Source organism: Phyllostomus hastatus, unplaced genomic scaffold, assembly GCF_019186645.2.
Source record: "Phyllostomus hastatus isolate PE091 unplaced genomic scaffold, TTU_PhHast_1.1 phas_contig_5, whole genome shotgun sequence".
NCBI classification, from domain to species: domain Eukaryota; kingdom Metazoa; phylum Chordata; class Mammalia; order Chiroptera; family Phyllostomidae; genus Phyllostomus; species Phyllostomus hastatus.
The window spans coordinates 1781880-1807802 of record NW_025333897.1 but is presented as its reverse complement, the minus strand read 5'-3'; the positions used below and the strand labels follow the sequence as shown (position 1 = coordinate 1807802).

At 39.7% G+C, this 25923-nt stretch overlaps 3 pseudogenes; 2 read left to right on the top strand and 1 right to left on the bottom strand.

The window, feature by feature from the left end:
- Positions 1 to 319: 319 nt before the first annotated feature.
- On the bottom strand, positions 320 to 1914 carry LOC123823686 (annotated as a pseudogene).
- An 11802-nt stretch (positions 1915 to 13716) lies between these two features.
- On the top strand, positions 13717 to 20154 carry LOC123823685 (annotated as a pseudogene).
- A 68-nt stretch (positions 20155 to 20222) lies between these two features.
- On the top strand, positions 20223 to 22956 carry LOC123823780 (annotated as a pseudogene).
- The last annotated feature ends 2967 nt before the right edge of the window (positions 22957 to 25923 follow it).

Genomic DNA, 25923 nt, shown 5'->3' with positions numbered 1-25923 from the left:
AAAGGGAACTAGCTCCTCAGGGCCTTGTAGAAGTATAAAAGTTTATAACTATAGCAGTTGAAATACTGACATCAATATTAAAAGAAAATCAAGTTTTCCATAACAATAAAAAAATACAAAAGACTGCGGGAAGAGATCCTGTATGAAAAACTGGGCAATTCAGCAAGTGGAGAACTGTATACCACCGGTGGACACGGACCACAGCGCCCACCTGCCTCCCTTGATGACTAGTAACTGTATACAGCAACATTAGATCTGCAGATGTTTTACACAAGTTTCTGCCAAACTAATCCCTTCCTTTTAATGTCCCAGGTTGCTGCTATGAGGGCGCAAACTTCTTGGCTTGTGCTTGAACCCTTTCTCATATTCCACTCTATGTTTTTATTTTTTAAGATTTTATTTATTTATTTTTAGAGAATGGGGAAGGGAGGGAGAGAGAGAGGAAGAGAAACATCAATGTGTGGTTGCCTCTCGCATGCTCCCTACTGGGGATCTGGCCTCCAACACAGGCATGTGGCCTGACTGGGAATGGAACCAGTGACCCTTCGGTTCACAGGCTGACACTCAATCCACTGAGCCATACCAGCCAGGGCTCTACTCTGTTTTTGCAGTAAATTGTGTAGGCCTCTGCTTGAGCTGGATCTTGGATATTTGGTTCATTTAGAAGTTCCTGTATTCCTAATAAGACCTATTTGATCGTGAGGGCGACCTCCAGTCTTTGTCTTCCTCGAGGATGGACAGACACAGTGCCTGAAGGGTACATGTTTGGGGTGAAATAATAGTGGTTCATATTCGCATTTGGGAGTTGAGGATGGATAGTCATCTTTGAAGAGCATCCATAGTTTAAACAAGCCTCCTTCCCAAGGAACCTTTTCTTTCCTGGAATGGTGAAATCCCAATTCATAAGGTTAATCATGCCATCAGGGTTTACAGTTGGGACAGCCACAAAACCAAATGGGTGGTATTTTCTCTAAGCTCTTCCTCTACTGGGCAAGTCTGCTGAGAGAGAAAGAGAAACATTGATGCGAAAGAGAAGCAGTACTGAACCAGGATCTTAGGTACTGACCAGGAATCAACCCACAACCCAGGTATGTGCCCTGATGAGGAATCACATCCACAACCTTTCAGTTACTGGTTGACACTCCAACCAACTCAGCCACACCATCCAGGGCCCATTTTATTGTACAGTTTAGTGGCATTAGATAGATTCACAGTGTTGTGCTACCACCACCACCAATTATCCACAAAACTCTTTTATTTAATTTTTAAAGTATATTTTGCCCTGGCTGGTGTAGCTCAGTGGATTGAGTGCAGGCCTGTAAACCAAAGGGTCCTGCTTCCATTCCCAGTCTAGGGCACATGCCTGGGTTGCAGGCTGGGTCCCCAGTAGGGGGCATGCAAAAGGTAACCACACATTGATGTGTCTCTCCCTTTTCCCTCATTCCTCCTCTCTAAAAATAAATGAATAAAATCTTTAGATTTTATTCATTTATTTTTAAAGAGGGAAGGGAGGGATAAAGAGAGAGACAGAAAAACATCAATGTGCGGTTGCTGGGGGTTATGGCCTCCAACCCAGGCGTGTACGCTGGCTGAGAATCAAACCTGGACACTTTGGTTCACAGCCCCCGCTCAATCCACTGAGCTACACCAGCTGGGGGCTAAATAAATAAAATCTTTAAAAAATAAATAAAGTATATTTTATTAACCAGGCTGTTACAGTTGTCCCAATTTTTTTCCCTTCGCCCCCCCTCCACCTGATACCCCCCCTTCCCTCCAGCAATCCCCCGTTAGTTAATGTCCATGGGTTGTACATGTAAGTTCTTTGGCTTCTCCCTTTCTTGTACTATTCTTAACCTCCCCCTGTCTATTTTGTTCCTACCAATTAGGCTTCTTGATCCCTGTACCATTTCCCATGTTCTCTTCCTTCCCCCTCCCAGCTGATAACCCTCCAAATGATCCCCATATAATTCTGTTCCTGTTCTGCTTATTTTGCTTAGTTTGTTTTTGTTTTTATTGTTTAGATTCAGTTGTTGATAGTTGTGAGTTGTTCATATTTTTGATCTCTCCTTTTTCTCAAGTAAGTCCCTTTAACATTTTATGTAATAATGGTGGGGTGATGATGAACTCCTTTAACTTTACCTTATCTGGGAAGCACTTCATCTGCCCGTCAATTCTAAATGATAGCTTTGCCAGATAGTGTAGTCTAGGTTGTAGGTCCTTGATTTTCATCACTTTGAATTCTCCTTGCCAGCCCCTTCTTGCCTGCAAGGCTTTTTTTTTAGAAATCACTTGACAGTCTTATGGGAACTCCTTTGTAGGTAACTACCTGCTTTTCTCTTGCTGCTTGTAAGATTCTCTCTTTATCTTTAACCCTTGGCATTTTAATTTTGATGTGTCTTGATGTGGTCCACTTTGGGTCCATCTTATTTGGGGCTCTCTGTGCTTCCTGGACTTGCATGTCTATTTCCTTCACCAAGTTATGGAAGTTTTCTTTCACTATTTTTTTCAAGTAGATTTCCAATTTCTTGCTCTTCCTCTTCTCCTTCTGGCACCCCTATGATGGGAATGTTGGACCTCTTGAAGTTGTCCCAGAGGCTGCTTATATTATCCTCATTTTTTTGGATTCTTTTTTTTTCTTGTTGTTCTGATTGGTTGTTTTTGCTTCCTTATGTTCAAAATCATTGATCTGATTCTTGATTTCATCTTCTCTACTGTTGATTCCCTGTAAATTGTTCTTTATTTCAATTAGTGTAACCTTCATTTCTGAATGGATCTTTTCTATGTTGCTGAGGTCCTCACTTAGTTCTTTGAGCATCCTTGTAACCAGTGTTTTGAACTCTGCATCTGGAAGATTGCTTATCTCCATTTTGTTTAGCTCTTCTTCTGGAGTTTTGATCTGTTCTTTCATTTAGGCAGTGTTTCTTTGACTCCTCATTTTGGCAGCCACCCTGTATTTATTTTTATGTATTAGGTAGAGCTTCTTTCACTCTGTGTCCTGGTAGTGTGGCCTAATATAGTAGGTGTCCTTCAGGGTCCAGTGGCACAGCCTTCCTTCTCACCCAAGCTGGGTACTCCAGGTGTGCCCTACATGTGGGCTGAGTACACCTTTCTCTTATAGCTGAGCCTTGGTTGCTGTTGGCAGATCAATGAGAGGGGTTTATCCAGGCCAGTCAGCTGCAAGGATTGGCTGTGACCACTGACCATCAACTTCCACCCTCCATGGAGGATCTGTAACAGGGTGCAGCCAAGAGGGGAGCCCCAAATAGGGATTTGTAATAGGATCCAGAAGAGCTTGGAGATAATTGGCTCCACACCACAGGGCCACACCTGTCCAGAATGCTGGCAGCTGTAGCCAATTGTGGGAGAAGATGGAAATGGGGCTGCAGAAGAAGATTGGCACTGGGATTTAGACCCAGCGAGGCAGCCATTTGGCGTCTCTCTTTGGGACCATGCATCTCTTCTCTTGGGACCTCGCATCTCTCCTTTTTGGGACTAGATGTCTCTTTTTGGGACCAGACATCTCTCTTTTGGGACCGCGTCTCTCTTTTTTTGGCGGGGGGGGGGACCACGCATCTGTTTAGGACCATGCAGCTTTGGTGTCTTGGTTGGGACCATGAGGCTTGGGTGAGAGTCAGGACCATGAGGCTTTGGAAGTGTTCCCTTTTGCCACATGGAGGGTACTGGGAGGACTGTGTGTATTTGTGGGGAACTTTAGTTTGTGTTATTTCAAATGAATAATAAATTCCTTTCCTTTTCACTGAATCTCAGGCATTGAGAGATATCTTTCCTTTGGCGGCAGGCGTAATGAACCTGGGGGGTTCCTTTTGGGGAATAGTATATTGCCTTTGAGGCCCCCCATGTTGCTCTTTAATAGATCAGCTGTGCAGGGGCTGGGTGGTGGTGCTTTGAAGTGGTCTATAGCTGTCCACTGGGTGTGCTAGACCTGGGGTTTCCTGGGTGGTGTAGGCCAAGGTCAGGCCCCACCTGTGTTTTGCCCGGGGCCACCCTGCCTGAGCTATAAAGCAATCTGCAGATGGCTGCTACTTGTACTGGGCTTGGAGATTCCCCAGGTGAAGCCAACCTGTGTAACTAATCTGGCTGCTGGTAGTGCCCAGCCTGGAGCTCACCAAGGCCAGCTGTTGCTTGTTTGATAGGATTTAGGAAGCTGTGAAGTATGAGCCAAGACAAATTATTCATACGGAAAAGTAGCTTGGTTGAGCCCATAAGCTGGGTGGGGCGGTGTCTCTGAGGATCTCCGAGGTGAGTCAAAACATATTAGCCTGGTGATGGAGTCTCAAATATGGCACCAGCCTACTGGTTCCATGGTTTTGCAGAGGGAGGATTGAGAAAAGAAACAATAGCCTCTGCTTGCCCCAATGCCAGACACTTCAGCCTCTACCAGTATGCCAGTGGTGCTCTTCAAGCTACCACCCTCGCACTGGGGCTCAGAAGGAGTGAGTATGAGTAGGTGAGTTCATGTGTGGGCTTTCTAAAGAAGAACTGTTTGGGGCTCCAGAAGTTTCTTCCACTGACTCAATCCCCACTGGTTTTTGCAGCCAGAAGTTATGGCAACTTACTGTCCTGGCCCTGGAATCTTGTGCTATGGGACCTAGTGTGGGGCTGGGACTCCTCCCTCCTGAGATATCCTGCCTGAATTTTTATCCACCACACATGCATGAGATACCAGCCTGTTCTACATCTGTGGCCCCTCCTACCAGTCTTGATTGATGTGGTTTCCTTAATTACACAGTTGTCAGACTTCCATTCAAGTCTATTCCTGATGTTTCTGAATAATAGTTGTTCTATATTTTAGTTGTAATTTTGATGTGGTGGTGTGAAGAGGCAAGCCATGTCTGCCTATGCCAGTATCTTGATGGGAAGCCTCCACAAAACTGTTAATCTTTCAAAACAAACTCTGTATTTAATAAATAGTAACTCCCCATTCCTTTTCTCCCCCCAACCCCCAGAAATCACCATTCTATGTTCCATCTCTATGAATTTGACTATTCTGAGTTCCTCATGTAAGTGGAATCATATAGTATTTGTCCTTTTGCTTTTTTCACTTAGTCTAATGTCCTTAAGTTTCATCTACATTGTAGCAGTGTCAGAATTTCATTCCTTTTTAAGGCTTAATAATATTCCACTGTATGTATCTATCACATTTTGCTTATCCATTGACTAGTCAGTTAATGGGACACTTGAGTTGTTTCCATCTGTTGTCTATTGCACAGGTGGCAAACATAGGCCTACAGGCCAAATCCGGCCCTCCACCTTGTTTTATCCAGCACAGCACCTTGTTTCTACCCGGCAGCAGCATCAAGCTCTCACTTAACTGTTAAGGAGCAGTTACGTTTATACAGTCCTAAAATTACACTCAGCCCTTTGAAAGCAACTATGAGGCTGATGTGGCCCCCAGTGAAAATGAGTTTGACACCCCTGGTCTATTGCAAATAATGCTATTCTGAACATGAGCATACAAATATCTGTTCAATTCTTTTGTTGGTCATATACCCAGAAGTGGAGTTATTGGGTGGCATAATATTTTTAAGTTTTTGAGGAACTGCATAGTGGTTCCTCAAGTAGTGGCTGCTCTCATTTTACATTCCAGTTCTTCTATATCTTTGCTGTCACTTATGCTCTGTGTTGTTTTTTCTTTAATCCTTACTTGAGGATATGCTTATTGATTTTAGAGAGAGAGGAAGGGAGACAGAGAGAGAGAGAGAGAGAGACAGGTAGATAGAGAGAAAGAGAAAAATATCAATGTGAGAGAGAAACATCAGTTGGTTGCCTCCCATACACACTCCTACTGGGGATGGAACATGCGACATAGGTATGTGCTCTGACTGTAAATTGAACCCACAATATTTTGGTGTATAAGACGATGCTACAGCCAACTTAACCACCTGGCCAGGACTCTGCGTGTACATGTATGTATTTAAATAGTAACCATCCTAATGTGTGTGAGGTCTCACAACTCTTACTTCACATAGTACTGGATGTCCTAGGCAGTGCAAAAGAATAAACAAACAGATAAATGACATAAAAATTGAAAGGGAAAAGATAAAGCATCCTATTTGTAGATAGAATGGAGGTTTATGTAAAAAGCAACCAGAACACTACAGACTCTTAGAACTGATAAGTGAGTTTAGTAATATACAAGATATAAGGTGAACACAAAAAATCAATTATATTTCTTTACACCAGCAATAAATAATTGGACCTAAATTTGAAAATACAACACCATTTCAATTGCTAAAAAAAACACCCTCTTTAAGTATAAATCACCGGAATGTAAATAGGATCTGTATGTTAAAAACTATAATATCCTGATGAAAGGCATCAAAGGAAACCTAAATAAAGGTAGGAACATACTGCTTCCACAGACTGCAATGCTGAAATCACCAAACTGATCTACAATTCAATGTAACTCCTGTCAGAACCACAACAACATTATTTTTGTAAACACACAATGTTCTTTTACAATTTATATGAAAAAGGCAAGGAACTAGAACAGCTAATACACCATTTTAAAAAAGAATGTTGGAAGAACCATACTACCTGATAGCAAGGCTTATTATATAGCAACAGTAATTAAGACAGCATGGGACTGGGGAAAGCCCAGACACATACACATATCAATGGAACAGAAAAGAGAATCCAGGCATGGAACCACATAAGCATGGCCAAATGGATTTTGACAAAAGATGCAAAAGCAGTTCAATAAAGGAAGGATAGCATTTTCAGAAAATGGTGCTGGAATAATTAGACATCAATAGGCAAAAATATGAACCTGGACCTAAACCTCATACCTTATTCAAAAATTAACTCAACATGGGTAATAGATCTTCATGTAAAATGTACACTTTTAGAAGAGAACATAGAAAATCTTCATGGCTTAGTGTTAGACAGAGTTTTTAGACTTGACACCAAAGGCATAATTATTATGTCTTTAACCTTTTATTTTAATTACACTCTACAAACAATGTTGTATTAGTTTCAGGGGTACAACCCAGTGATTAACATTATATAAGTTACTAAGAGGTCTTCCTGATAAATCTCATACCATCTGACACCATATATCAAGTGAAAGACATTGGAAAGCTCATAGATTATCAGAGAGAGCAGAGAGGTAGATTACAAAGCTAATAACCTGGAATAATACCCAAACACACCACAAGGCCCTCCCCAGGGTGAGGGTGGAAATCCCTGTATTGGCTGGTGGTTAGGACCAAACTCCAGGAAGGGGGTTAGGTCCAACCTCCAGGAAGCTCCTTCACAATCTCCCCAAAAGGACTGGAGGCTTCTATTGCAGAAGTCACCAGCTGACTGCTCTCTATTTTTGTGGCTATTTCCTCTTGTAGTTTACTTTTTTTAATCCTCAAGGATATGTTAATTGACTTCAAAGAGAGGAGAAGAGAGGGAGAGAAACATTAATGTGAGAGAGAAACATTAATCAGTTGCCTCTCACAGGAACCCAGACTAGGGACCTAACTTGCAACCCAGGCATGTGCCCTGGTCAGGAATCAAATCTGTGACCTTCTGTTTCATGGGATGATGCTCCAAGCAAATGAGCCACACTGGCCAGGACTCACTTTGTTTGTTTGTTTGTTTGTTTACAACAAAACCTAACATTTATTGAGCACTTATTATCTCCCAGTTACTGTTATTTGCTTCATTTAATTCTCACAATTACTCCATGAAGTAGGTATTATTTTTATCTCAGTTTTATAGATGAGAAAACTGAGCATCAGCAAAGTAAAGCAACCTACTCAAGGTCAAAGGATTTGTAAGTGGGAAAGCCAGGTTTCTCCTACAATGAGTGACTCTGCATTCAGCTTTTGATTTCTTGGGTCTCAGTCTTGATCTAGCTCTACGCTGCTGTCTTGTTTTCAGGCTCTAGCCTCTTTCTTGGTGTCTATATTTCCCGTTCAGTCTGTTTCCACACTTTTATTGACATCTCCATGGTTTTTGTGGCCCTAGGGACAGGTTTCAGCTTTGTTTAGCATTCTAACCTTGAACGAACATTAGAAACAACAGGGAAGCAATCAGAATATTTCTGATAATTATAACAGAAATAGCTTAGTGCTGTGATTGAAGAAAGGAAATTAACCTCACAAGGTGATCTGGTCATAAATTCCTAACTGTGCAGGCCATGGTGTATAGTCAAGCCCCAGGCATATAAATTTTTAGTAAAAGTTTATCTTTGCCTTAAGCAAGCCCTGTCCTTTTTTTCTGTGCACCTTTGAGATGCTTCTTTTTCAGATCCCTCAGAAGTGTAACCACCCTCAAGAGAGCACATTGTTAACTATCCTGTAATCCAGTCCCTGCCTTGCTTTCTCCCACCTTCATGGAATCTTCCTCCCATCCTCTCTTTAATCTCAAATGCAACAAAGAAACTGAAAAACTGTTATTCTCTGAAGCATTTGAAATCTAGCTCCCTGACATATGTTGTCAGTTTGGCCCAAATAAACTCTTACAAAAATTCTTTATGGGTTTGGACTTTTTTTATGTGAACAGTGCATATCCTATACCAGGTATGGCTATACTTATGTGAACTCATTTAATCCTTACTACAACCTTATATATTACCCCCATTCTACAGATGAGGAAACTCAAGAAGATGCTCCCAAACCTCACAGTTAATAATCAGCAGAGGTCCAAGATGGCAGAGGAATGAGTGGAAGTCACTCTAACCTCCTCCCAGGACCAATCTGGAATTATAACTCAATTGTGGAGAAATCATCCAGAACAAACAACTGGACAATAATGAGAGAGAAATCTTATAATCATAGATAGAGAGAAGAAACAGCTTCAGCACATCACTGGTAGGGAGTGTGGTGGAGACTTGAGAGGGCTGGCAGGGCACCCACTGACAGCAGCTGAGGTGCCAGAGGGATATATAAGCAGCCGGTGGGATCCCCGTGAGAAGTGTGGGGTCTAGACACTAAGCTGGGATCCCCAGCCTAGAGCATCAGAGCATGAAAAGTACACAGGTAACATCCAACTGCAAAATGTGGCAGGGTTTCTCCCTGCCAGAGTTGGACAACTAGAGATGCAAAGAGCCATTTAAAGGGCCAATGCATAAATTTTCATTTGTAGCCACTTACACTGGGCTCTGGCAAAGAGGGGAGTAGAGGGTAGCTACAGATGCTTGAGGAGAGTCTGGGGACAGAGGCTTTGGGGAGAGAGCTGAGAGAGTAACTGCCAGGATCCTGGTGGTGAGTCATCCCCTACACTGCAGGAGCCTTCTGCTCAGGTAGACCACTTCCCTCCCAGCAGCAGCAGCCTAAGAGGAAACAATACCTGCATCCCCAGGAGTTACTCTGCCCCATGTGGTACCTAAGCCTGACTGCTGAGTGCAGAGTGAGTAGATTAACAACTGAAGGAGTCAGCCACAGATGGTTGATCCCTGGTAGTCTTGAACAGGCTGCCTAAAGCCAGGTGGGGTCACCATCTGACATCACCAGAGGTGGATCCAAAAAGAAAAAACAGTGGTAAATACTAGATGTTACTGAGATAAAATCCACTGTGGTCTTCTCCATGATTTATGATGTTTTCTTTCAAGCATATCTTTTTAACATTTATTTCTTGTCCTTCAAATTTGTGCATATTAAGACACTAGATTTTATATTATAGTTTATCTCAACTCACATATTTGGCTCCTCCTTTCTCTTACCCCATTTTACCTTCTTCTCTCCTCTTATTATTTTTGTTTTACATTTTGTTTTCTGTTTTGCTAACACTTGTTTCCGTTCTGTACTCTTACTAGTTCTGCCTGGTCCAGCCTCTCAAAACCAATTTACTTGTCAGTCAACAGTCATCTTACATTCTTTTTCCCACTCTTAAAATACCTGTGTTCTCTCTCCACCTTTAGCAATCTTTGCTCCTTGGTTGTGGATAGGGTAGTTGTTGTTGCACTTTTTTCAATTTTATCTCTAGATCCTCACTATTTTTGTATTTCAAATCTCAAATTTTACTGTTCTCCTTTCCTACTCTTTTTTATCTCAAAATTTAATTTTGCCCTGTCTTAGCCTGTTTTTTCTCTTTCACCCTGTATTTTTTTACTTATTATTTTTCTTTTTACCCAAAATTTTAATTTTTTCCCGTTTTAGCCTGGTTTTCATTCTTGTTAGTATTCCTTTTCCCTCTGTCATCTCAGAATCACTTCCCTTTCCTCTATACATCTCTTAAACTTTCCTTTATTTATTTTTCCCTCTTATTCCCATCCCACCTACATTTATTTTAGCTCATTTGTTGTTGATAGTGCTATGGTGGATCTTTCAATCCAATTTGGTTTCTATATTTTTTAATTTATTTACTTTTTTCCTTTTTCTTCCTCCCTCTCACTTTACTTTATCTTTTAAAATTTCTGTTTAAACCTAATATGTTTCCCTTCTCTTACTCCATTCTGCCTTCTTTATTCCTTTTCTTACTTATGGTGTAAATTTTACTTTCTCTCTTTGCATTGCTCTGATTCCATACTCTTATTGGTGCTCTTTCCTCTACCCTCTCAAAATCATTTTTCTTTCAGTAGATCATCTTGTATTCACTTCTTTCTTGTAATATTTTTAATCTCTTTACACTCTTACTAATACTGGTTCATTTGCTATTGATAGTGGGATTGCAGGGGGGGGGTTGTGGGTATGGGTTTGTTTCCTTGGCTTTGTGGTTTTGTTCTGGCAGCACCTGCATAACAGCATACAAGACATGGTGGGTGGAGTGAACCTCAGTCAACCAGCTGTAGGGAAGGACCCAACGAAGAACAACCCAACGGCAATCAAAACCCAATTACATTCAGAGAGCCAACACAAATGGCATAAAGGCATCCCAAGAGCATCAAGTTCAGGAGATCAAGGAGGCTGCATCACTGAATCACACAGGTCTCCTACAATAGAAATTCACAACACAAAGACAGGGAGTCAAAGCAGATCAATTTAAGAAGCAGAAGGAAACAAGGAGAGTCTCCACTAAAATGGGGAGACAAAGAAACAACCCACAATCAAAAAGAAAGGAGGAATCCCCAGAAGGAGTGACAAATGAAATACAGGCAAGTAAACTATCAGATACTAAGTTCAAAACAATGGTTACAAGTAAGCTCAATAAGTTCAGTGAGAATTACAAAAAACTACAGGGAAGCTAAAAGGAACTTACTGTGAACTACATCAGCATGAAAAAGGACATAGAAATTATCAATAAGAGCCATGAGGAAATGAAGAACATAATTTCTTCATTGAAGAACACAGTAGAAGGACTCAAAAGCAGGCTAGATGAAGCAGAGGATTGCATCAACAACCCAGAGGACAAGGTAGAAAAAGATTCCCAGAAAGAACAAAAAAGGAAAAAAGACTCGAACAAAGAGGGGTTAAGGGAACTGTAGGACAACATGAAACAATAATATCCATGTAATAGGGACACCAGGAGAGGAAGAGGAGCAAGGGACAGAAAACCTGTTTAAAAAAGTAATGACGGAAAACTTCCCTAATTTGATGAGAATAAAAGGTCCGGGAAGCACAGGGGGAGGGGGTCCCAATCAAGATGAATCCAAAGAGGCCCATTCCAAGACACATCATAGTTTCAAAATAGCAAAATTCAAAGACAAAGAGAGAATCTTAAAGGCACCAAAGGAGAAACAGGAAGTAACATACAAGGGAGCTCTGATAAGGCTAGCAGCTGACTTCTCAACAGAAACACTATAAGCCAAAAGGGACTGATAAGAAATATTCCAAGTAATGAAAACCAAAGGCCTGCAACCTAGACTACTGTACCCAGCAAGGCTCTCACTTAAAATAGAAGGCCAAGTAAGGAGCTTCCCAGACAAAAGAAGGCTAAAAGAATACACCTCCACATAACCAGCACTGCAAGAAATGCTAAATGGACTGCTTTAAGAAGATGAAGAAAAAGAGTGAGAGAGTGAGGAACCCAGTTACAAAGGGGGAAAATGGCAATGAATAAGTACCTATTAATAATAACCTTAAATGTAAATGGATTAAATGCTCCAGCCAAAAGACATAAGGTAGCTGAATGGATAAGAAAACATGACCCACACATATGCTGCCTACAAGAGGCCCACCTCAGAACAAAAGACCTACACATACTTAAAGTGAAGGGTTGGAAAAAGTATTCTAAGCAAATAGACAGGAAAAAAAAAATCTGGGGTAGCAATACTTATATCAGACAAAATAGACTTTTAAAAAAAGGCCATAAAAAGAGACAGAAGGACACTTCATAATACTCAAGGGAAGAATCCATCAAGAAGACATAAACATTATAAACATATATGCACCCAACATAGGATCACCCAAATATATAAGGAAAATCTTGGAGGACTTCAAGAAAGTTATAGACAGCAACACACTCATAGTAAGGAACTTTCATACCCTACTGTCAACAATGGACATACCTTCTAAATAAAGAATCTACATGGACATTGTGGCACTGAATGACACACTAGATCAGATGGATTTAATTGATACATAGAACCTTTCACCACAAAGAAGCAAAATGTATGTTCTTTTCAAATGCACATAGAGTATTTTCAAAGATAGACCATGTGATAGGACACAAAACAAGCCCAAACAAATTAAAGAAAATTGGAATCATATCAAGCGTTCTCTTGGATCATAAGGGCTTGAAACTAGAAACCAACCTCAAGGAAAAAAATAAAAAATATTCAAATTCATAGAGATCAAATAGCATGTTATTAAACAATGAATGGGTTAACAATGAGATCAAGCATAAATCAAAAAGTTTCTGAAAACAAATGAAAATGAACACAAAACAACCCAAAACCTATGGGACACAATGAAGGCAGTCCTGAGAGAGAAGTTCATAGCAATACAGGCCTACCTAAAAAAAAGATAGAAAAATTGCAAATAAACAACCTAACCCTATATCTACAAGTACTGATGAACAATGACAAACAAAGCCCAGAGAAAATAGGAGGAAGGAAATAATAAAGATCAGAGAAGAATTAAATGGCATAGAGACTAAAAGAATACTCCAAAGGACCAATAAGTCCAGGAGAAGGTTCTTTGAAAAGATAAACAAATTGACAAGCCTTTAACTAGACTCATCAAGAAAAAAAGAAAGAGAACTCAAATAAATAAAGTCAGAAATGAAAGAGGAGAAATTACAACTGATATCACGGAAATACAAAAGATCATAAGAAATTACTATAAACAGCTATATGTCAATAAATTGGAAAACCTGGGTAAAATGGGCAAATTTCTAGAAACATATAATCTTCCAAAACTGAACTAGAAGAAGCAGAATGCCTGAACAAATTGATTACAGCTATTGAAATTGAAGAATACAAAAATCTCCTGACACAAAAAAAGCCCTAAACCAGATGGTTTCACAAGAGAATTTTTATAAAACATTTAAGGAAAAGCTAAGCCCGATCTTTCTCAAACCATTGCAAAATATCCAAGAGGGAAGACTCCCAAACTCTTTTTATGAGGCCAGCATCATCCTAATCCCAAAACCAAATAAAAACACAACAAAGAAAGAAAATTACAGGCCAACATTGCTGATGAACACAGATGCTAAAATCCTCAACAAAATATTGGCAAACCAGAGGTATGGCTGCTTTTTTGTTCTCCTTGTAGTTACTCCTGTTAAAATCAGCCACCAGCTAGGAACTGTGCAGCTGGAATCTATCAGACCCAGTCTTTTGAGCGGGTGTGGTGGTAAAGGATCCCAAGGAAGGTATTTACAATGGTCCAGAGTTTGACATATCATCAGAGGCTGTCCTACAATACAGCCTCTAACAAAACTAGGTTGTCCTGAACCCCTAGCAATACAATTGTTTACCTTTATGCCAAAAAAATTGGGGAAATGCCAAAATCTTCATGTGGTGTGTGCCCAGGCCAATTTCACAGAATTCGTGCTGTGAGAGCTAAAGTTCTAATGAGGTTGTCTAAAATGAAAAAACATGTCAGCAGGGCCCATGGTGGGTCCATGTGTGCTAAATGTGTCCGTGGCAGGATCAAGCATGCTTTCCTTATTGAGGAGCAGAAAATTGTTGTGAGGGTATTGAAGGCATATGCATAGAGTCAAAAAGCTAACTTTCTTAAAAATGAAGATTTTTTTGAGTAATAAAAATATATATTGGCAAAACACACCAAGGAATACATTAAAATGATCATACACTATGATCAAGTGGGATTCATCACAGGGATGCAAGGATGGTACAATATTCACAAATCAATAATTGTAATACACCACATAAAGAAAGACAAAAATCATATGGTCATATCATTACATGTGGAAAAAACATTTGATAAGGTACATCACTCATTTATAATGAAAACACTCAGCAAAGTGGGAGTTGAGGGAGCATACCTCAACATAATAAAGACCATATATGAGAAACCACAGCCAACATCATGCTCAACAGGCAAAACTAAAAGCTTTCCTACTAAGGTCAGAAACAAGACAAGGGTGTCTGCTTTCACCACTTCTATTCAGCACAGTATTGGAAGTTCTAGCCACAGCATTCACACAAGAAGAAGAAATAAAAGTCATCCAAATTGGAAAGGAGGAAGTTAAACTGTCACTGTTTGCAGATGACGTGATAGTGTGCATAGAAAACCCTAAAGACTCCCTCAAAAAACTACTTGACCTAATAAGTGAATATGGCAAAATGATGGGATACAAAGTCAATATTCAGAAATCAAAGGCATTTTTGTACACTAACAATGAAATATGAGAAACAGAAAACAGTAAAAAAATCCCATTTGCTATAGCAACAAGAAAAATAAAGTACCTAGAAATATACCTAACCAAGGAGATAAAAGACCTATACCTAGAAAACCACATAACACTGAAGAAAGACATTAAAGAAGACACAAATAAATGGAAACATATACCATGTTCATGGATTGGAAGAATTAATATCACCAAAATGTCCATACTACCCAAAGCAATTCATAGATTTAACACAATCTCTATTAAAATACCAATGACATATTTCACAGACACAGAACAAATATTTCAAGAATTTATATGGAACCATAAACTACCTCAAATAGCCTAAGCAATTTTGAGAAAGAACAAACTAGGAGGAATCAAAATACCTGATATCAAACTATATTACAAGGCCACTATAATCAAAATAGCCTGATATTGACATAAGAACAGACACATAGACCAATGGAACAGAATAGGGGGCCTAGAAATAAATCCATGTCTCTATGATTAACATTTGACAAAGGAGACAGGAGCATAAAATGGAGTAAAAAAAATTTTGGGAGATCTGGACAGCTACATGCAAAAAAGTGAAACCAGACCACCAACTTACACCATGCACCAAAATAAACTCAAGGTGGATGAAAGACTTAAATTTAAGTCATGACACCATAAAAGTCCTAGAGGAGAATATAGGCAGGGGAATTTTAGATATTTCATGCAGCAATATTGTCACTGATATGTCCCCTAGAGCAAGGGATATAAAGGAAAGAATAAACAAATGGGACTATATCAAATTAAAAAGCTTCTGCACAGCTAAAGAAAACATCAGCAAAATGAAAAGGGAACCAACTGTGTAGGAAAATATATTTGCCAATGATACCTCAGACAAAGGCTTGATTTCCAAAATATGTAAAGAACTCACACAACCACACCAGGAAGACCAATAGTCCAACTTAAAAAAATGGGCAAAGGACCAGAATAGACACTTCTCCAAGGAGGACATACAGAAAGTCCAGAGACGTGAAAGGATGATCAGCATCACTAGCCATCAGAGATGCAAATTAAAACCACAATGAGATACAACTTCACACTAATCAAAGTGGCCACTATGAACAAATCAACAAACAACAAGTGCTGGCAAGGTTGAGGAGAAAAGGGAACTCTAGTACACAAGGTTGGTGGGAATGCAGACTGGTGAGCCACTTTGGAAAACAGTATGAAATTTCCTCAAAAAGCTAAAAATGGAACAGCTGTTTGACCTGGCAATTCCACTACTGAGATTATACCCTAAGAATCCTGAAACACCCACTCAAAAGAACCTATGCATCCCAATGTTCACAGCAGCATTATTTACAATTACCAAGTGCTGGAAACAGCCTAATCAGTGCTCATCAGTAAATGAGTGGATCAAAAAACTGTAATAAATTGACACAATGGAGTACCACATAGCAGGAAGAAAGAAGGAACTTCTACTTTCTGCAAGTGCATGGATGGAACTGGGGAGTATTATGTGAAGTGAAATAAGCCAGGTTATGAAAGACAAATACCATACGATCTCACCTGTAAGTGGAACCTAATCAAAAAAACAAACAAATGAGCAAAATAGAACCAGAGACATGGAAATAAAGAACAAACTGACAGTGACCAGAGCAGAGTGGGGAGGAGTATAACGGGGAAAGAAGAGGAAGGATCAAGTCAAGGAACATGTACAAAGGACCCACAGACAAAGACAACAGTGGCGGGGGCAGGGTGGGTATTGAATGTGGGAGGTGGGGGGTGGGTAAGTCAGGGGAAAGTAATGGGGGAAAAATGGAGACAACTGTAATTGAATGACAATAAAAATATAATCAACAGAACTGGGATTGAGCCCCGTGCTTCTTAAACTTTAACATGGGTACAGATCTCCTGGGAATCTTGCTAAAATGTTGATTTATTTATTTTTAATTAAGAAACTAATTATATTTATTTATTTTTATTGTTGTCCAAATACAGTTGTCCTCATTTTCCCACCACCACTCTCCGCACCAAGCCGTCCCCACCTCCTACCCTCAATCCTACCCCACTTTGGCTTTGTCCATGTGTCCTTTGTACATGTTCCTTGACAACCTTTCTCCCTTTCCCCCACATTATCCCCTCCCACCTCTCTTCTTGTTACTGTCAGTTTGTTCTTTATTTTAATGTCTCTGGTTATATTTTGTTTGCTTGTTTGTTTTGTTGATTAGGTTCCACTTATAGGTGAGATCATATGGTATTTGTCTTTCACCGTCTGGATTATTTCACTTAGCATAATGCTCTCTAGATTAGTAGGTTGCGGGCAGGGCCTGAGATTCTGCATTTCTAACACTCTCCCAAGGTGATGCCAAGGACCTGTGGATCACATGAGGAGCAAGAGTTTGAACCATTACATATTACTGCCTCTTGGTAAGGGCAGCATTTTTCAAAGTGTGGGCCTTGGACCAGTGGCATCAGCTTCACCTGTGAACTTGTTAGAACTGCAAATGCTCTGTGCTACCCAATTAGAAATTCTGAGCATGGGGTCCGACAATCTACGTTTTAGCAAGAGCACCAGCTGATTCGGATGCATCTGAAAGTCTGAGAATCACTAACAGAGAGTAAACTTAAGAGACCAAGCACACCTCTGGGACTATAGCCCAGACTTTGTTATATTTAGAGTTCCCCAGGTGATTGTAAAACGAGTAAAGGCAGTGAAGCACTGGGTTGTCCAGTGCCCAGTGCTATCTCATTTTATGTAAATAATGCACATACATCACCTAAATTTGTAATTTGCTGCAGGGTTTGGGCAAGTCTGGGGAAGTCCAGGTAGGCAGTGGCCAGGAGATGACAGGTAGGAAACTGAATTTGAAAGAGAAACAGAAAGGCAGGCTAGAGCAGGGAGCCTGGATTTCTGGGAAGAGACCTGTGGACCAGCAAATCCTTAGAACCCACAGAATGGTGGGAGGAGAGAAAGTTGCTCTGAGTCACTCCGGTTTTTCTTGTAAGAGGGCAGATGTTTTTGAAGAAATTGGGGCATGGTAGAGGCCTTTCCTGGAATCTTGGGACACACACACATAAGATTTTAGGGGTACCAGAACAAAGAAGATGGGCTTGAATGAGTTGTCTCAAACACTCTATAGGAAGTAATGATGACAGTGGTACATAAATGTGTAAGTGCTTTATACCCACAATTATATAGAGTCCTTATGATGACCCTGTGCAGTAAGTATTGTTCTCTGTTTTCTGCTGATGCATCTGAGGCTTCATTTTACCCATTGAGTCATCATTGATCAACTTCACTCATTTCCGCCCCCCACCCCTACCACACACACACACTTTTTAATTCATCAGTAAATTCTTCTGGCTGAACTTTCAAAGTGTTTCCAAATTCACTCTTCATTCTCTGCACACCCCTATCCTGGTTACCTAAATGGTCACAGCAACCTGCACCCTGGTTGCCCCCCTGCTTAATATGTTCTCCACATACCATCAGAGATTATGTGATTATGTCTCCCTCTATTCAAATTCTTCTCATGGCTCCCAGTTCACTCAGAATAAAATCTAAATTCCCTGACATGACTTACACAGCCCTTTGAGGTCTGGCCCCTTCAGGCCTTCTAACTTCATCTTCTTCAAATGTACTTCTTCCTGTCTGCTACCACATGGCCTCATTGCTGTCTATTGAACAAGCCCCTTCCTGCCTATATCCCTCAGGGCTCTTAGATGGAAACAACAGAATCCACACTGGCTTGTTTGAGCAGTAAAGACATTGGGAAGCTCATAGATTGTTATAGAGGACAGAGAGGTATATTATAAAGCCAATAACCTGAAATAATATCCAAACACACCACAAGGGACTCTTTGGGGAGTAGGGACATTCCCCGTATTGGCTGCTCAGAACCTCTGGATATTAGAACCAGACTCCAGGAAGCTCCTTCACAATCTCCCCCAGAGAACAAGAGTCTTCTATTGCAGAAACCACCAGCTGACTGCCCTCCATTTTTGTGGCCCCTCCTTTTTGTGGCTCACTGTTTTGTTTTGTTTTTTTCAAATCCTCACTCAAGGATATGCTCATTGACATTAGAAAGAGGAAAAGGGAAGGAGAGAAACACTGATGTGAGAGAGAAACATCGATCAGTTGCCTCTCACAGGAACCCCAACTAGGGACCTAACTTGAAACCCAGGCATGTGCTCTGATCAGGAATTGAGCCCATGACCTTTTGGTTTATGAATGATACCCCAACCAAATGAGCTACACAGGTCAAGGCTCACTTTTCCTTTACAACAACACCGAACATTTATTGAGCACTTATTATCTCCCAGTTATTGTTATTTGCTTCATTTAATTTTCACAATCACTCCATGAAGTAGGTATAATTTTTATCTCAGTTTTATAGATGAGAAAACTGAGCATCAGCAAAGTGAAGCAACCTACTCAAGGTCAAAGGATTTGTAAGGGAAAGCCACGCTTCATACTTAACTCTGCCTTACATATTTTATAATCATTCCTCCTTCATACATACACACACGGAACCTTGGTAGATAAAAACAAGACTTTTATTATTTCTCAAGATTCTCAATATTGACTGAGTGGTTGTTTCTTCTCCTGATCTCTCCTGTGCTCATTCAGGAGGCTATAGTCAGCTGATGGGCTGGCTGGGTGCTTGGGGAAGCTGAGATGCTTCTGTGGCTGTGTCTGTCTTTCCTGGTGGCCTTTTATCAATTAGTAGTCTTGGCTTGGCTTCCTTTTGTGGTGGTGAGAGCATTTTCAAGTGCCCAAGCCCCAGTACACAAGCACTAATCAAGTTTTTGCATTAATACCCCATTGACCAAAGCCAGTCAAATGGCCAAGCCGTTGTCAATGTGGGAGGAGACTACACAGAGGCTTCTAGGAGGAATAGATCATCAGGGCTGCCCAGGTAAGACCATACTGTGCCCTGGGGCTCCCCCTTGTTTTCAAGGGAGTGTAGTTTGCTGTATGAGAATGGGCTCAGGTGTCAGATGGCCTGGGACATAGCCTGGCTCTACTATTTGTTAGCTCTGTGACTTTGGCCAAATGACTCAGCTGCTCTGTACCTCAGTGTGTTCACCTGTAGAATGGGTTGATATTCATCTATTTCATGGGGTTGTTGTAAGGATTAAATAAGTTAATGCATGCAAAATACTTAAATTAATGCCAGGTATGTAAATAGCACTCAGTAAACAATGGCCATTGTTACCACTTTCCCCCATCACCCCTGGCTAATTTGTTGGTGTTTCTGACTGCTTTCCTGTCTGTTGGGAATGATATTTGACTGTTAGAACATAGACCAGCTGCTAGATACAGGTTTATTTCTCCTTCATGTAAAACAAATCCGAAGGTAGGGCTAGTATTTCAGTCCCACAGGATTACCAGGACTCTAGGCTCCTTTCAGCCTTCTGCTCTGCTGATCTCAGCACATGGATTCTATTCTCAAGATTGTTCCTTGAAGCCAGTGAGGATTCCATGAGGTGAATGTGGGATCCTGGGCAGCTAGTGGGGTGTGAGCTGTCTAAAAATGCACTGGGATGCTGCTACTGTCAATTTTCAGCTGAATTCTCATCTCTCAACACTAGTAAATATTTGTAAAATCAAACACACCCTTAATAAGCTAAATCTACCAAAAGACATTGGCTTAGATGATCACCAAACAGGAAGCTCGTGGTCTTGCAGTTCTTCAGATTGCTTTGGTAAAGTCATGCCACCAAGGAAAAAGAGAAGACCTGCCCCTGGAGATGATTTATCTGCCAAGAAAAGTTGACATGATAGCATGTATAGAAAATATTATTCACTTCCAGCCAAGATGGAAGTGTAGGTAGATACACTTTGCCTCCTCACACAACAAAAAGAAGGACAACAACAAATCTAAAAACAAAAAATAACAAGAACTGTCAGAAAATCAAACTGTATGAAAGTCTCACTACCAAGGATTTAAAGAAGAAATATTCATCCAGATTGGTAGGAGGGCTGGAGTCAGGCAGTTGGGGTGGAGAGGACTTGCAGCAAGGCAGCGGCTGGCAGACTGGGTGAGACAGCTGCTTGCAGAGCAGGGGTCCCACATTTACATGTGGATAAATTGGGAGGAACAACTGGGGAGCAAGACAGATTGTGCCACAGGCAGCACCACATCACAGCAAAGAGGGTTGCCCTGCCCTGGTGAATAACTAATGCCCCACCCCTTTCAATATAACAGGTGTGCCAAGATAAAGAAATATAGCCAAAATGAAAGAATCAGAGCAAAACCTCAGAAAGAGAACTAAGCAATGAAGAGACAGCCAACCTATTAGATGGAGAATTTAAAGCCCTGGTAACCAAAATGCTCACAGAACTGATCAAGCTTGGTCAACAAATGAAAGATACCCAAAATGAAATAAAGCAAAATATTTGGGGAACCAATACTGACAGGAAGGAAACCAGGACTCAAGGCAATGATTTGGAACAAAAGGAAAAAATTAACATCCAACTGGAACAGAATGAACAAACAAGAATTCAAAAAAGTGAAGAGAGACTTACAAACCACTGGGACAACCTGAAATGTTCCAATATCCGAATTATAGGGGTCCCAAAAGGAGAAGAACAACAGCAAGAAATTGAAAACTTATTTGAACAAATAATGAAGGAAAATCTGGCGAAGAAAACAGACCTCCAGGAAGCCTAGGAAGCCCAGAGAATCCGAAAGAAGTTGGACCTAAAGAGGAACATACCAAGGCACATCATCATTAAGCTACCCAAGATTAAAGATAAGGAGAGAATCTTAAAAGCAGCAAGAGAAAAGGAGACAGTTACCTGCAAAGGAGTGCTCATCAGATTATCCGCTGATTTCTCAAAAGAGATCTTGAAGCCAAGAAGGGGCTGGAAAGAAGTATTTCAAGTCATGAAAGGCAAGGATCTACATCCAAGATTACTCTATCCAGCAAAGTTATCATTTAGAATGGAAGGGCAGACAAAGTGCTTCTCAAATAAGGTCAAGTTAAAGGAGTTCATCATCACCAAGCCCTTATTTTATGAAATGTTAAAGGGACTTTATCTAAGAAAAAGAAGAGAAAAATATGAACAGTAAAATGACAACAAACTCACAACTATCAACAAATGAACCTAAAAGAAAAGAAAAACAATGAAAACAAAAACTAAGCAAACAACTAGAACAGGAACAGAATCAGAGAAATGGACATCACATGGAGGGATTTCAGTGGGGAGGGGGAAGGGAGGAATAGGGAGAAAAAAGGTACAGGGAAGAAGAAGCATAATTGGTAGGCATGAAATAGATGGGGAGAGATAAAAAATGGTATAGGAAACAGAGGACTCAAAGAACTTATACGTACAATCCATGGACATGAACAAAGTGGGGGCAGAAAGCTGGAGGGGTGAGGGGGCAGGGCAGAGAGGGGGTAAAGGGGGAAAATTGGGAAAACCGTGATAGCATAATCAATAAAAATACTTTAAAATACTTTTTAAAAAACAATAAATAAAGTTTAATGTCAAAAAAAAGAAAAGAAAAGAAACAGGGATAGGTTAAAAATAGTATGGGAAATGGAGAAGCCAAAAGAACTTACATGTATGACCCATGGACATGAACTAAGGGGGGAATGCTGGTGGGAGGGGGGTGCAGAGTGGAGGGGAATAAAGCGGAGAAAAAATGGGACAATTGTAATAGTATAATCAATAAAATGTATTAAAAAAGAAAATATGGTTCAGCTAGAATAAGACTGAAGAAGAATCTTTTTCAAGTAAGAGGTGCTTAGAGTGGTTCTATGAATATGCAGGTACTGATGATGTAGGTCCTGAAGGCATGGCAAAATTTTGCGACGACTTTGGTGTTGAACCAGAAAATGGAGTTATGCTTGTTTAAGCTTGGAAATTGGATGCACAAAATATAGGTTATTTTACTGTCCAGGTATAGTTAAAAAGAATGACTTCTCTACAATGTGATACAACAGTAATACTCGGAAATACTTTGGATTACTTAAGATCATTATTAAGTGATTCTACAAACTTTAAACTTGTATACAGATATGTATTTGACTTTGCACAGGAAAAGAGCCAGCGCAGCCTAGACATAAACATTGCCAAGTGCATGTTGGGACTGTTATTAGGAAAAATCTGGCCCTTTTTTTCCAGTTTTTCACCAATTGTTAGAGTAATCAAAATATAAAGTTATTATCAAAGACCAGTGATGCAATGTGCTAGAGTTTAGCAGAACAATTCATCTTGACCTCAGCAACTATGAGAAAGATGGAGCATGGCCAGTTTAAGTGTATGCTGCTTTTCTTGCACTGTCTGCTTTTGCAAGGACGTTTTTGGTGTTTGCTATTGAAAGGGTCAGCTCTGCCTGCTGTGTAGTATTGTTCTCTTGGAAGGCTGCTTTGTAGTTTGTAGTTATACTACAGACTGGTGAATTTGCCAATGTCCTCACTGTGATTATGTGTAAATTTTGTATATATGTATAGAAAGAAAAAAACTTCACCTAAAGATTTCTACAAAATGTATTGTAAAAATAATTTTTGTGCCATATTTCTAGTTCCTTTTTTCAAATGAACCAATTATGTTCTATTTGGTCTCAAATGTAGCATTTCAGAAAACAAGACAGGACAACTGTCACCATAAGTAAATTTTGCCAGAATTCTCCTTATTGTTGTAGAGGCGAACTTTTGGAAAGGGGTGGAAGTTATAACTTTGCAGAGGCATATGCCAAATGTAATTTGGTTAACCCAAATATTAACATTTTAAATGATGAAACTTACAATCTTTTGAACATATAGACATGCACCATGTCTCCAACTATTTCCACTGTACAAGGCATAAGCTTTTTTTTTTTAATGTTGAAAGCTGTAGTCATTTGAATATAGGTGCAAATGAACAAACTAAAATTGTGTCTTTTTTAAAAAATGGAATTGTTATAAACTCTCATAAACTTTCTTTAATGGTTTTTCTTTCTCTTTTGCATTCTTCTTCTCAGTGTTTGGTCTGCTGATGCCTTCTATGCCATTGTAAGTAAAATTTGTTTTGCCTCCTCCATGGAAACCCAGTGGTTTGCTGGCATTTTATAGTTGCAGAGTGATATTAGCTGTGGCTTGAATTTTTTAGTTAAGCTTTCAGGCTATCTAATTTTCTAGCTTTTTGAAAAAGGAGTGATTTTAGTTGTGTCTGGAATTTTTAGTTAAGCTTTCAGGCTATCTAATTTTCTAGTTCTTTGAGAAAGGAACTCTATTGTAAATGAGAGGTGTTTTGTCTTGTTTTGTTTTCCTTTTTGTTTCTTTCATGCTTGACTTCTTCCTGGTGGAATGTCCATTGCAGGTAGAGGACACGAAACCACCAGCATTGATCTAACTCTATTACACAGTAGGACCTTTCCTGGAGAGCACTCCGAGTTACCTGAGTAATTTGCACACAGATGTGATAGCCGTTATTTATGTGGATGAGGAAATGAGAAAACAGGATGGGATTTTTAGGTATATATTTTGTCTTTTTCTTTGCCTTGTGGTTTTTAGGAAATGTATAATGACATATTTTCCCCTCAACTATCTCGCATTATTGAATGACTAATTTAGCCCCTAAACTTTTATGAAAACACAAGAGTCTAATGATTTAAACCAAGGAAAAAGCTCATGGGCATTTGAATAAGTGAATGCTACTGTTGGGAACAAGATCATGATTGAACATGTAATGGTTGGAAGAGGTTTGGATTATTTCAAAATCTGGCTGAAAAATCTTTTGGATTAAATATGAAACTTTGACAAATACTGTATGATTTTACTCATATGTGGAATCTAATGAACAGATTGAACTAACAAGGAAAATGGGGACAGACTCAGAGATGGAAGGCAGGCTGACAGCCAGTGGAGGGAGGTGAGGGGGTTGAGGGGTTGAGCTAAACGAAAAAAGAGTTCGTGGGCATGGACGACGACAGTGATTGCTGGGGGAGAGGGCTGTAAGGGGACTAAAGGGTAATGGAAAAAGTACAATAAAGACTAAATTTAAAAATATGAACTATAAATGGCATTAAGTGAGAAAAGCACTCAGACAATGCTACTCTGGACAGCTGTTTCACAGTTTCTTTGCAAACAGTGTTCAGATTTTCATATTATCTTTTTTTCTATAACCGAACCACCAAAGACAGAATTTTTGTATGTATATGCGGTGTGTGCACACATACAAAATCATGATCTGGTACAATTACTTATTTTCTTCTACCAAGTAGAAAGATTTGGTTTGCTGTGAAATATTAAACCAGAATTTTGAAAGACTCTGTAGCAATTAAGCATACTTAATCATTTCTAGTTTAGGAATTGTAGACTCACTTTTACCTTATAAATTCATACCAGTTTGCCTACATTAATATCTAAAAAGAATAGTAGATGTTAATGTCCAGCATAGCTCTTGAGACCAATGTGTTGAAAGGGGCTCCATTCTCATGGTGCGTGCTGTTCAGGTGGTGATTGCTGTAGGTTCAGATCTGTGGACCACTTGATTCATTTTCAGAGGTGTCCCTTGAAGTTTAAAAAACATCACACTGTAAATTCAACAGTTTTAAATTTGGTCAACTATAGTCAGAAATGAATGTATAAATAGAAATAAAAAATTAGATTATTTTAAATTATTGTTAGAAAATGGAGACTTTTAAATACTAAGCACAGTTAATCCTAAAATAAATGACTGTCACAGGGGAGATGTTACATTTCATCTACAATGAACATTTGATGATGGAGGGACAACCCAAGTTGAAAACTATTTCATGATGTATAATATGAAAATATTCTAAAGAGAAAATCTTGCATACATACAAGACTCCAAATAATCTTTAAACTCCCTTGAAAAATAAACCTCTGACTGCAGAGTGCCTGCCCTTGGTTTCTTGATTTTATGCAGTTATTTTTAAGGGGAGGGAAAGGGATGAAATAATAATAATAAGATGACTTTTCTTAAAAATGTTCCTAAGTTACATAAAATTGAGAAATCATCAAGCACTTATTATTGGATAGTGTGAAATAAATCAGGGTGCCTTCTTCTGTATTTTCTTTATTACCCAAGTCTTCATCCTTTCTCCCTGTCCATTGTGTTTTGAACTCCACATTGTAATACTCTGTTGTAACAGAATACAACTTCTAGATGTTTACTGCTGCAGTAGGTCAGAAATTTCATTATTTGATTTTCCATAAACATCCACTGTAATGTTACAAGCAGTCTTTTTGAAGCATGAACTCTGAATTAAGTTTTTTATA